At 47.2% G+C, this 12570-nt stretch overlaps 4 pseudogenes; all 4 read left to right on the top strand.

Annotated features, from left to right (window-relative positions):
• The first annotated feature begins 58 nt into the window (after positions 1 to 58).
• On the top strand, positions 59 to 237 carry LOC143762698 (U2 spliceosomal RNA; annotated as a pseudogene).
• A 174-nt stretch (positions 238 to 411) lies between these two features.
• LOC143760221 (U2 spliceosomal RNA) lies at positions 412 to 587 on the top strand (annotated as a pseudogene).
• Positions 588 to 764: 177 nt separating this feature from the next.
• Positions 765 to 942, top strand: LOC143760526 (U2 spliceosomal RNA; annotated as a pseudogene).
• A 175-nt stretch (positions 943 to 1117) lies between these two features.
• LOC143762791 (U2 spliceosomal RNA) lies at positions 1118 to 1293 on the top strand (annotated as a pseudogene).
• Positions 1294 to 12570: the final 11277 nt, after the last annotated feature.

Below are 12570 nucleotides of genomic sequence, written 5' to 3'. Positions count from 1 at the left end.
CACAGTGGGTTTCAGTTGTAGGCCTTGGGGCGGCCCAAGTGGCAAACCATTTCTGATCATCGCTTCTCGGCCAAATGGCTCAAGATCAAGCGTAGTGTCTGTTCTTCTCGGATACGTCCCCTATTTGGGGACCATATATTAAATGGATTTTTGGAATAGGGAGCTGGAAATGGAGCTTGCTTTGTCACACGGAACCTTCACGTGCTGTCACAATGGGGATGGAGGGTGTGATTATGCAGATTCAAAACGCGTTGTGCACAGCTTGAACACACGCACACCGCAGAACTGTCATCGACAAAGCTTCCAGAGTTTCTGGAAAATGTCTTCCCTGCGGCAATCTTTTGCTATGTCTCCACAGTGGGTTTCGGTTGTAGGCCTTGGTGCGGCCCAAGTGGCAAACCATTTCTGATCATCGTTTCTCGGCCAAATGGCTCAAGATCAAGCGTAGTGTCTGTTCTTATCTGATACGTCCCCTATTTGGGGACCATATATTAAATAGATTTTTGGAATAGGGAGCTGGAAATGGAGCTTGCTTTGTCGCACAGAACCTTCACGTGCTGTCACAATGAGGATGGAGGGTGTGGTTATGCAGATTCAAAATGCGTTGTGCACAGCTTGAACACACGCACACCGCAGAACTGTCATCTACAGAGCTTCCAGGGTTTCTGGAAAATGTCTTCCCTGCGGCAATCTTTTGCTATGTCTCCACAGTGGGTTACGGTTGTAGGCCTTGGTGAGGCCTAAGTGGCAAACCATTTCTGATCATCGCTTCTCTGCCAAATGGCTCAAGATCAAGCGTAGTGTCTGTTCTTATCTGATACGTCCCCTATTTGGGGACCATATATTAAATGGATTTTTGGAAAACGGAGCTGGAAATGGAGCTTGCTTCGTCGGACGGAACCTTCACATGCTGTCACAATGGGGATGGAGGGTGTGGTTATGCAGATTCAAAACGCGTTGTGCACAGCTTGAACACACGCACACCGCAGAACTGTCATCGACAGAGCTTCCAGAGTTTCTGGAAAATGTCTTCCCTGCGGCAATCTTTTGCTATGTCTCCACAGTGGGTTTCGGTTGTAGGCCTTGGTGCGGCCCAAGTGGCAAACCATTTCTGATCATCGCTTCTTGGCCAAATGGCTCAAGATCAAGCGTAGTGTCTGCTCTTATCTGATATGTCCCCTATTTGGGGACCATATATTAAATAGATTTTTGGAATAGGGAGCTGGAAATGGAGCATGCTTTGTCGCACGGAACCTTCACGTGCTGTCACAATGGGGATGGAGGGTGTGGTTATGCAGATTCAAAACGCGTTGTGCACAGCTTGAACACACGCACACCGCAGAACTATCATCTACAGAACCTCCAGAGTTTCTGGAAAATGTCTTCCCTGCGGCAATCTTTTGCTATGTCTCCACTAGGGTTGAGCGACTTTCATTTTTTTAAGATCGAGTAGGGTTTTGGGAAACCCGATTTTGTCCAGAGTCGAGTCGAGTGCAGTCGGCCGATTATCGCTAAAAGTCGGGGATCGACCGAAACACGAAACCCAATGCAAGTCAATGGGGAAGCATAGTCGGCAGTGAGTGGAGGCCAGGAAAACACCTACAGTGCCCATTTTAATGCCAAAAACATCCATTCTTGTTTCTGAAGCTTGCCAATCTTAATTAACTGTATAATAATAGTTGGGCATAGGGAATTGGGGGAAAGTTGTGGGGGGAGTAGGGCTGGCTCAAGTTTTTCGTGGGCCCAGGAAATGCGGACTACGTCACGGCGGTGTTGCAGGGAAAGGTAAGTATTTAAAAGTTGCAAGTGCTGTGATCCTGAGCAAGCAGGGGGGGCCCACTCGTTCGCATTGCCACTGGCACAGGGCCCCTCAAAGTACGGCGGTGTGTTTGCATGGCGGGGGCGCCTCCCACCAGCAGCGACACTTTTGCGTACTCTGAGGGGCCCTGTGCCAGTGACGTCGCCAACGAGTATGCCCCCCCACCTGATGAAGGAACCTGCACTTTCATCTGCACCTTCCTCTTTGTCCCTGTGTAAGGTGGTATAACATGCGGGAAGGGGAACCTTACTTTCAGCAGGGACAGATTCTGGCTGTGTAGAGTACAAGGGGAATGTAGTGGTCTAGGTCAATGTACCAGCAGACTCATTTAGCAGTGGCTGGGCAATGGGCAGGATGAGGAGGAAACAGATATAGGGCCAAAGAATAAAGTAGGCTACATGCAGTTCAAAATTGGTAACAGGACTAAACAGGCGGCATTGCTTTGTTCAGTGGAGTAGCAAACCCAAGAGCAGCAGACACTGTTTCAAGGGCCTAACCACACTAGTAGGCCAAATGCAGTTTAATATCTGATAGTATAGGGCGAAAGCCAGAATGTGGAAGCTCAGCTTTGTTCAGTTGAGGACAACACCAGGGAGGGGCAGACACCTTTAGTAGGCCGGAAAAGCCTATTGCATTTTTTAAAATGGTAATTTGGAGCAGAAGGTTGAAGCTCAGCTTTATTTAGTTGAGGGCAACACCAGGGAGGGGCAGAAGCCGTTAGTAGGCCCTAACCACCATTTTTTTTTTTTTTAAAACCACATAATGAGAGCCGGAAGGTTGAAGCTCAGCTTTATTTAGTTGAGGACAACACCAGGGAGGGGCAGAAGCCGTTAGTAGGCCCTAACCACCATTTTTTTTTTTAAAACCACATAATGAGAGCCGGAAGGTTGAAGCTCAGCTTTATTTAGTTGAGGACAACACCAGGGAGGGGCAGAAGCCGTTAGTAGGCCCTAACCACCATTTTTTTTTTAAAACCACTTAATGAGAGCCGGAAGGTTGAAGCTCAGCTTTATTTAGTTGAGGACAACACCAGGGAGGGGCAGAAGCCGTTAGTAGGCCCTAACCACCATTTTTTTTTTTTTTAAAACCACATAATGAGAGCCGGAAGGTTGAAGCTCAGCTTTATTTAGTTGAGGACAACACCAGGGAGGGGCAGAAGCCGTTAGTAGGCCCTAACCACCATTTTTTTTTTTAAAACCACATAATGAGAGCCGGAAGGTTGAAGCTCAGCTTTATTTAGTTGAGGACAACACCAGGGAGGGGCAGAAGCCGTTAGTAGGCCCTAACCACCATTTTTTTTTTTAAAACCACATAATGAGAGCCGGAAGGTTGAAGCTCAGCTTTATTTAGTTGAGGACAACACCAGGGAGGGGCAGAAGCCGTTAGTAGGCCCTAACCACCATTTTTTTTTTAAAACCACTTAATGAGAGCCGGAAGGTTGAAGCTCAGCTTTATTTAGTTGAGGACAACACCAGGGAGGGGCAGAAGCCGTTAGTAGGCCCTAACCACCATTTTTTTTTTTTTTAAAACCACATAATGAGAGCCGGAAGGTTGAAGCTCAGCTTTATTTAGTTGAGGACAACACCAGGGAGGGGCAGAAGCCGTTAGTAGGCCCTAACCACCATTTTTTTTTTTAAAACCACATAATGAGAGCCGGAAGGTTGAAGCTCAGCTTTATTTAGTTGAGGACAACACCAGGGAGGGGCAGAAGCCGTTAGTAGGCCCTAACCACCATTTTTTTTTTTTTTAAAACCACATAATGAGAGCCGGAAGGTTGAAGCTCAGCTTTATTTAGTTGAGGACAACACCAGGGAGGGGCAGAAGCCGTTAGTAGGCCCTAACCACCATTTTTTTTTTTAAAACCACATAATGAGAGCCGGAAGGTTGAAGCTCAGCTTTATTTAGTTGAGGACAACACCAGGGAGGGGCAGAAGCCGTTAGTAGGCCCTAACCACCATTTTTTTTTTAAAACCACTTAATGAGAGCCGGAAGGTTGAAGCTCAGCTTTATTTAGTTGAGGACAACACCAGGGAGGGGCAGAAGCCGTTAGTAGGCCCTAACCACCATTTTTTTTTTTTTTAAAACCACATAATGAGAGCCGGAAGGTTGAAGCTCAGCTTTATTTAGTTGAGGACAACACCAGGGAGGGGCAGAAGCCGTTAGTAGGCCCTAACCACCATTTTTTTTTTTAAAACCACATAATGAGAGCCGGAAGGTTGAAGCTCAGCTTTATTTAGTTGAGGACAACACCAGGGAGGGGCAGAAGCCGTTAGTAGGCCCTAACCACCATTTTTTTTTTTAAAACCACATAATGAGAGCCGGAAGGTTGAAGCTCAGCTTTATTTAGTTGAGGACAACACCAGGGAGGGGCAGAAGCCGTTAGTAGGCCCTAACCACCATTTTTTTTTTAAAACCACTTAATGAGAGCCGGAAGGTTGAAGCTCAGCTTTATTTAGTTGAGGACAACACCAGGGAGGGGCAGAAGCCGTTAGTAGGCCCTAACCACCATTTTTTTTTTTTTTAAAACCACATAATGAGAGCCGGAAGGTTGAAGCTCAGCTTTATTTAGTTGAGGACAACACCAGGGAGGGGCAGAAGCCGTTAGTAGGCCCTAACCACCATTTTTTTTTTTAAAACCACATAATGAGAGCCGGAAGGTTGAAGCTCAGCTTTATTTAGTTGAGGACAACACCAGGGAGGGGCAGAAGCCGTTAGTAGGCCCTAACCACCATTTTTTTTTTTAAAACCACATAATGAGAGCCGGAAGGTTGAAGCTCAGCTTTATTTAGTTGAGGACAACACCAGGGAGGGGCAGAAGCCGTTAGTAGGCCCTAACCACCATTTTTTTTTTAAAACCACTTAATGAGAGCCGGAAGGTTGAAGCTCAGCTTTATTTAGTTGAGGACAACACCAGGGAGGGGCAGAAGCCGTTAGTAGGCCCTAACCACCATTTTTTTTTTTTTTAAAACCACTTAATGAGAGCCGGAAGGTTGAAGCTCAGCTTTATTTAGTTGAGGGCAACACCAGGGAGGGGCAGAAGCCGTTAGTAGGCCCTAACCACCATTTTTTTTTTTAAAACCACATAATGAGAGCCGGAAGGTTGAAGCTCAGCTTTATTTAGTTGAGGGCAACACCAGGGAGGGGCAGAAGCCGTTAGTAGGCCCTAACCAAAGTTGAAGGCCAAATGCAGTTTAATTTCTGATACTATAGGCCGAAAGCCAGAAGGTGGAAGTTCCGATTTAGACAGTGGAGGACAATTTGAATTAGGGACTGCAGACAGACTTAGTAGGCTGTCCCCTGTGGACCATGCATCCACCACATTAACCCATTGCGCCGTAATGGACACGTAATCTTCCGTGGCCATGCCTACAGGTCCATGCGTCTGTTGTCAGGTGCACCTTTGTACTCACAGATTGCCAGAGTGCATGGACAATGCGGTCTTCTACATGCTGGTGGAGGGTTGGGATGGCTTTTCTCGCAAAAGAAGTGTCGACTGGTTAGCTTGTAGCGTGGTACAGCGTAGTCCATCATGGCCTTATTAATAGTAAATAAAATATATAACTAGGCTCTATGAACTTTTAAATAGGTTCCAGGGGTACACGGGCAGCATTGGTGTGGTCAGTGGAGGAGTATTGCAAGTAGGGGCTGCAGACAGGCTATCAAAGGCCTAAAATAACAAACAGTAGGCAGTCATGGCAGTTTTACATCGGTTACATGGATACACAGGCAGGCACTCCAGGCAGCATTGTGCTCAGTGGAGGAGTATTGCAAGTAGGGGCCGCAGACAGGCTATCAAAGGCCTAAAATAACAAACAGTAGGCAGTCATGGCAGTTTTACATCGGTTACATGGATACACAGGCAGGCACTCCAGGCAGCATTGTGGTCAGTGGAGGAGTATTGCAAGTAGGGGCCGCAGACAGGCTATCAAAGGCCTAAAATAACAAACAGTAGGCAGTCATGGCAGTTTTACATCGGTTACATGGATACACAGGCAGCTAGGTGGTGAGTGGAGGAGTATTTAAAGTAAGGACCGCAGACAGGCTATCAAAGGCCTAACATAACAAACAATAGGCTCATGGCAGTTTTACAGCGGTTACATGGATACACGGGCAGGCAGCTTGGTGGTGAGTGGAGGAGTATTTAAAGTATGGACCGCAGACAGGCTTCGAAGGCCTAACACAATAAAATGGGCTGGCTGTAGGCACTTTAAAATTGGTTCCAGGGGTACACGGGCAGCAGTGGTCTGGTCAGTGGAGGCCTAGTGGAAGTATGGACCGCAGACAGGCTTCGAAGGCCTAACACAATAAAATGGGCTGGCTGTAGGCACTTTAAAATTGGTTCCAGGGGTACACGGGCAGCAGTGGTCTGGTCAGTGGAGGCCTAGTGGAAGTATGGACCGCAGACAGGCTTCGAAGGCCTAACACAATAAAATGGGCTGGCTGTAGGCACTTTAAAATTGGTTCCAGGGGTACACGGGCAGCAGTGGTCTGGTCAGTGGAGGCCTAGTGGAAGTATGGACCGCAGACAGGCTTCGAAGGCCTAACACAATAAAATGGGCTGGCTGTAGGCACTTTAAAATTGGTTCCAGGGGTACACGGGCAGCAGTGGTCTGGTCAGTGGAGGACTAGTGGAAGTATGGACCGCAGACAGGCTTCGAAGGCCTAACACAATAAAATGGGCTGGCTGTAGGCACTTTAAAATTGGTTCCAGGGGTACACGGGCAGCAGTGGTCTGGTCAGTGGAGGCCTAGTGGAAGGAGGGACCGCAGACAGGCTTCGAAGGCCTAACACAATAAAATGGGCTGGCTGTAGGCACTTTAAAATTGGTTCCAGGGGTACACGGGCAGCAGTGGTCTGGTCAGTGGAGGACTAGTGGAAGGAGGGAGCGCAGAAAGGCTTCAAAGGCCTAAAATAACAAACAATAGGCTCATGGCAGTTTTACAGCGGTTACATGGATACACGGGCAGGCAGCTTGGTGGTCAGTGGAGGAGTAGGGACCGCAGACAGGCTATCAAAGGCCTAAAATAACAAACAATAGGCTCATGGCAGTTTTACAGCGGTTACATGGATACACGGGCAGGCAGCTTGGTGCTGAGTGGAGGAGTAGTGCAAGGAGTGTCTGTCCCAGTACTCCCAAAATATAAATAGATGTTAATGTCTCGCAAAACAACCAAAACAAAAAAAAAGATGGCATACTTAGGTACAGGGGTGGGCTCATCTGCTGTGTTTCTGACATAGTAATTTGGCAGTAACTATTTAATGGTGCCAATATAGGACACAGACACAGACTACTTTAAGTTGCATCATAGATGTCTACAAATTTGTATTGTCAGTGCCAGACATTGAATGATGTCAGCGAATAGACTAAAGATTGGTGGAGCTGTGCGACATAATTTTGCACGTAGTAGAGCCCAGTTTGAGCTGGGGTAGGGGGGAACTCTCTTGAGGCCGGCGGGACCGCCCCAGGGCCACTCATGTTACAACGGTGTGTCTGACGTTGGGTGCGCACCACCACCGCCAGAGACACTACATTGTACTATGAGGGACCCAGTAGCAATGCCGTCAACCAAAAGCGAGCACACCCACCTCTTCAGACAAACAGCAGTCTCACGGGTGCTTGCGCCAAGTCGCGATACCACGGCCCCGTGTGGGGAGTTTGGCCATTTAGGGAGGTGTAAACATGTCGTATGCTGTACAATCTGCAGCAGCAAATTAGACATTAGAAAAGTAATTCACAGGCAAGAGCTTTTCATAGGAAAGCTAGGTGTCGGCCGGGCAAGGTGGGGCAAAAGATTTTGAAATCCAGTTGTGGTTCATTTTAATGAATGTTAGATCGTCAACATTTTGGGTAGCCAGACGAGTCCTTTTTTCGGTTAATATTGACCCTGCAGCACTGAATACTCTTTCTGATAGGACACTTGCTGCCGGGCAAGCAAGCTCCTGCAATGCATATTCTGCCAATTCTGGCCAGGTGTCTAATTTGGAGGCCCAGTAATCAAATGGGAATGACGGTTGAGGGAGAACATCGATAAGGGATGAAAAATAGTTAGTAACCATACTGGACAAATGTTGTCTCCTGTCACTTTCAATTGATGCAGCAGTACCTGTCCTGTCTGCGGTCATAGCAAAATCACTCCACAACCTGGTCAGAAAACCCCTCTGTCCAACGCCACTTCTGATGTGTGCACCCCTAACACTCCTAGTCTGCTGCCCCCTGGAGCTCGTGTGAGAACGATCACGTGCGCTGTGTGCTGGGAATGCCTGAAGCAAACGGTCAACAAGAGTTGATTGTTTGGTTGCTAATATTAGTTCCAAGTTCTCATGTGGCATAATATTTTGCAATTTGCCTTTATAGCGTGGATCAAGGAGGCAGGCCAACCAGTAATCGTCATCGTTCATCATTTTCGTAATGCGTGTGTCCCTTTGTAGGATACGTAAGGCATAATCCGCCATGTGGGCCAAAGTTCCACTTGTCAAATCTCCGGTTGTGATTGGTTGAGGGGCAGTTGCAGGCAAATCTACGTCACTTGTGTCCCTCAAAAAACCAGAACCCGGCCGTGACACGCAACCAATTTCCTGTGCCCCCGTGAAAGTTTCCGCATTAAAAATATACTCATCCCCATCATCCTCCTCGTCCTCCACCTCCTCTTCGCCCGCTACCTCGTCCTGTACACTGCCCTGACCAGACAATGGCTGACTGTCATCAAGGCTTCCCTCTTCCTCTGGTGCAGACGCCTGCTCCTTTATGTGCGTCAAACTTTGCATCAGCAGACGCATTAGGGGGATGCTCATGCTTATTACGGCGTTGTCTGCACTAACCAGCCGTGTGCATTCCTCAAAACACTGAAGGACTTGACACATGTCTTGTATCTTCGACCACTGCACACCTGACAACTCCATGTCTGCCATCCTACTGCCTGCCCGTGTATCCTCCCACAAATAAATAACAGCACGCCTCTGTTCGCACAGTCTCTGAAGCATGTGCAGTGTTGAGTTCCACCTTGTTGCAACGTCTATGATTAGGCGATGCTGGGGAAGGTTCAAAGACCGCTGATAGGTCTGCATACGGCTGGCGTGTACAGGCGAACATCGGATATGTGAGCAAAGTGCACGCACTTTGAGGAGCAGGTCGGAGAACCCAGGATAAGTTTTCAATAAGCACTGCACCACCAGGTTTAAGGTGTGAGCCAGGCAAGGAATGTGTTTCAGTTGGGAAAGGGAGATGGCAGCCATGAAATTCCTTCCGTTATCACTCACTACCTTGCCTGCCTCAAGATCTACTGTGCCCAGCCACGACTGCGTTTCTTGTTGCAAGAACTCGGACAGAACTTCCGCGGTGTGTCTGTTGTCGCCCAAACACTTCATAGCCAATACAGCCTGCTGACGCTTGGCAGTAGCTGGCCCATAATGGGACAACTGGTGTGCAACAGTGTCATCTGCCGATGGAGTGGTTGGCCGACTGCGTTCTGTGGAAGAGCTGTAGCTTCTGCAGGAGGACGAGGAGGAGGAGGAGGGGGTGCGAACGCCTACAGCCAACTGTTTCCTAGACCGTGGGCTAGGCACAACTGTCCCTAAATTGATGTCGCCTGTGGACCCTGCATCCACCACATTCACCCAGTGTGCCGTGATGGACACATAACGTCCCTGGCCATGCCTACTGGTCCATGCATCTGTAGTCAGGTGCACCTTTGTACTCACAGATTGCCTGAGTGCATGGACGATGCGCTGTTTAACATGCTGGTGCAGGGCTGGGATGGCTTTTCTGGAAAAAAAGTGTCGACTGGGTAGCTCGTATCGTGGTTCAGCGTACTCCATCAGGGCTTTGAAAGCTTCGCTTTCAACTAACCGGTAGGGCATCATCTCTAACGAGATTAGTCTAGCTATGTGGGCGTTAAAACCCTGTGTACGCGGATGCGAGGATAAGTACTTCCTTTTTCTAACCAGAGTCTCATGTAGGGTGAGCTGGACTGGAGAGCTGTAGATCGTGGAACTTTCGGGTGTGCCGGTGGACATGGCAGACTGAGAGACGGTTGGAGACGGTATTGTTTCCGCCGGTGCCCTACATGCAATATTTCCTCCTACAAAACTGGTGATTCCCTGACCCTGACTGCTTTTGGCTGGCAAAGAAACCTGCACAGATACTGCCGGTGGTGCGGAAAATGGTGGCCTTACAGTGACGGAAGGGATGTTGCGTTGCTGACTAGCTTCATTGGCCGAGGGTGCTACAACCTTGAGGGACGTTTGGTAGTTAGTCCAGGCTTGAGAATGCATGGTGGTTAAGTGTCTATGCATGCAACTAGTATTTAGACTTTTCAGATTCTGACCTCTGCTTAAGCTAGTTGAACATTTTTGACAGATGACTTTGCGCTGATCAGTTGGATGTTGTTTAAAAAAATGCCAGACTGCACTCTTCCTAGACTCTGATCCCTTTTCAGGGATTGCAGACTGAGCTTTAACCGGATGGCAACGCTGTGCTCCAACAGGTTTTGGCTTTGACACGCGTTTTGGTCCAGATACGGGCCCGGCAGATGGAACCTGTTGCGATGTTGATGCCTGCTGCGGCCCCTCCTCCACCTCCGCTTCTGAACTACTGCCGCCTGCACCCTGTTCCCCCAATGGCTGCCAATCGGGGTCAATAACTGGGTCATCTATTACCTCCTCTTCGAGCTCGTGTGCAACTTCGTCTGTGTCACTGTGTCGGTCGGTGGTATAGCGTTCGTGGCGGGGCAACATAGTCTCATCAGGGTCTGATTGTGGATCTGTACCCTGAGAGGGCAATGTGGTGGTCTGAGTCAAAGGAGCAGCATAGTACTCTGGCTGTGGCTGTGCATCAGTGCACTCCATGTCAGAATATACTTGTAATGGGCATGGCCTGTTAAATGTTTCACTTTCTAAGCCAGGGACGGTATGTGTAAAGAGCTCCATGGAGTGACCCGTTGTGTCGCCTGCTGCATCCTTCTCTCTTGTTGTAGTTTTTGCTGAGGAGGACAAGGAAGCGACTTGTCCCTGACCGTGAACATCCACAAGCGACGCGCTGCTTTTACATTTACCAGTTTCGGAAGAGGAGGCAAAAGAGCTAGAGGCTGAGTCTGCAATGTAAGCCAAAACTTGCTGTTGCTGCTCCGCCTTTAAAAGCGGTTTTCCTACTCCCAGAAAAGAGAGCGTTCGAGGCCTTGTGTAGCCTGACGACGAAACTGGCTCCACAGCTCCAGACTTAGGTGGAATATTTTTATCCCCACGACCACCTGATGCTCCACTACCACTACCATCATTACCAGCTGACAATGAACGCCCACGACGACCTCTTGCACCAGACTTCCTCATTGTTTTAAAATCTTAACCAAAGTAACTTTATTTGTTGCTATCAAACAACTTACACGGTGAGCTATAACTTCAGTATGATTTCAATATCCCTTAACAGGTTGGTGAGACCACAAGGAAAATCAGGCACAATGTTACACACTCTGTTTTCTGTGGCACAAAATCACAGAGATGACACACACGCAGGACTGTCACTCAAGCACTAATGTCAATATTAATCTCCCACCTAATTTATTTATTTTTTTTTCTCAGGGAGACTTTAGAAACCAAATAATATTAAAAAAAAAAAAAAAAAAGGCTTTCTATGGCCCACAATTAGAGAGAGAGAGGTGGCACAACCAGGAGTCAAGACTGGCGCACAAGCTGAAAGGGCAATATTACTCTCCCACTGTTTTTTATGTTTTTTTTGTTTTTTTCAGGGAGACTTTAGAAACCAAATAATATTAAAAAAACCAAAAAAAAAAAAGGCTTTCTATGGCCCACTGAATGAGAGGGAGAGAGGTGGCACACCCAGGAGTCAAGACTGGCACACAAGCTGAAAGGGCAATATTACTCTCCCACTGTTTTTTTATGTATTTTTTGTTTTTTCAGGGAGACTTTAGAAACCCAATAATATTTAAAAAAAAAAATAAATAGGCTTTCTATGGCCCACTGAATGAGAGGGAGAGAGGTGACACACCCAGGAGTCAAGACTGGCACACAAGCTGAAAGGGCAATATTACTCTCCCACTGTTTTTTTAGGTTTTTTTTTTTTTTTCAGGGAGAATTAGAAACCAAATAATATTAAAAAAAAAAAAAAAATAGGCTTTCTATGGCCCACTGAATGAAAGGGAGAGAGGTGGCACACCCAGGAGTCAAGACTGGCACACAAGCTGAAAGGGCAATATTACTCTCCCACTGTTTTTTTATGTATTTTTTGTTTTTTCAGGGAGACTTTAGAAACCCAATAATATTTAAAAAAAAAAATAAATAGGCTTTCTATGGCCCACTGAATGAGAGGGAGAGAGGTGGCACACCCAGGAGTCAAGACTGGCACACAAGCTGAAAGGGCAATATTACTCTCCCACTGTTTTTTTAGGTTTTTTTTTTTTTTTCAGGGAGAATTAGAAACCAAATAATATTAAAAAAAAAAAAAATAGGCTTTCTATGGCCCACTGAATGAAAGGGAGAGAGGTGGCACACCCAGGAGTCAAGACTGGCACACAAGCTGAAAGGGCAATATTACTCTCCCACTGTTTTTTTATGTATTTTTTGTTTTTTTCAGGGAGACTTTAGAAACCCAATAATATTTAAAAAAAAAAATAAATAGGCTTTCTATGGCCCACTGAATGAGAGGGAGAGAGGTGGCACACCCAGGAGTCAAGACTGGCACACAAGCTGAAAGGGCAATATTACTCTCCCACTGTTTTTTTAGGTTTTTTTTTTTTTTC

Source organism: Ranitomeya variabilis, chromosome 3 (assembly GCF_051348905.1).
Source record: "Ranitomeya variabilis isolate aRanVar5 chromosome 3, aRanVar5.hap1, whole genome shotgun sequence".
NCBI lineage: Eukaryota > Metazoa > Chordata > Amphibia > Anura > Dendrobatidae > Ranitomeya > Ranitomeya variabilis.
The sequence above is the reverse complement of the archived record's forward strand: the minus strand, read 5'-3'. Positions and strand labels throughout refer to the sequence as shown.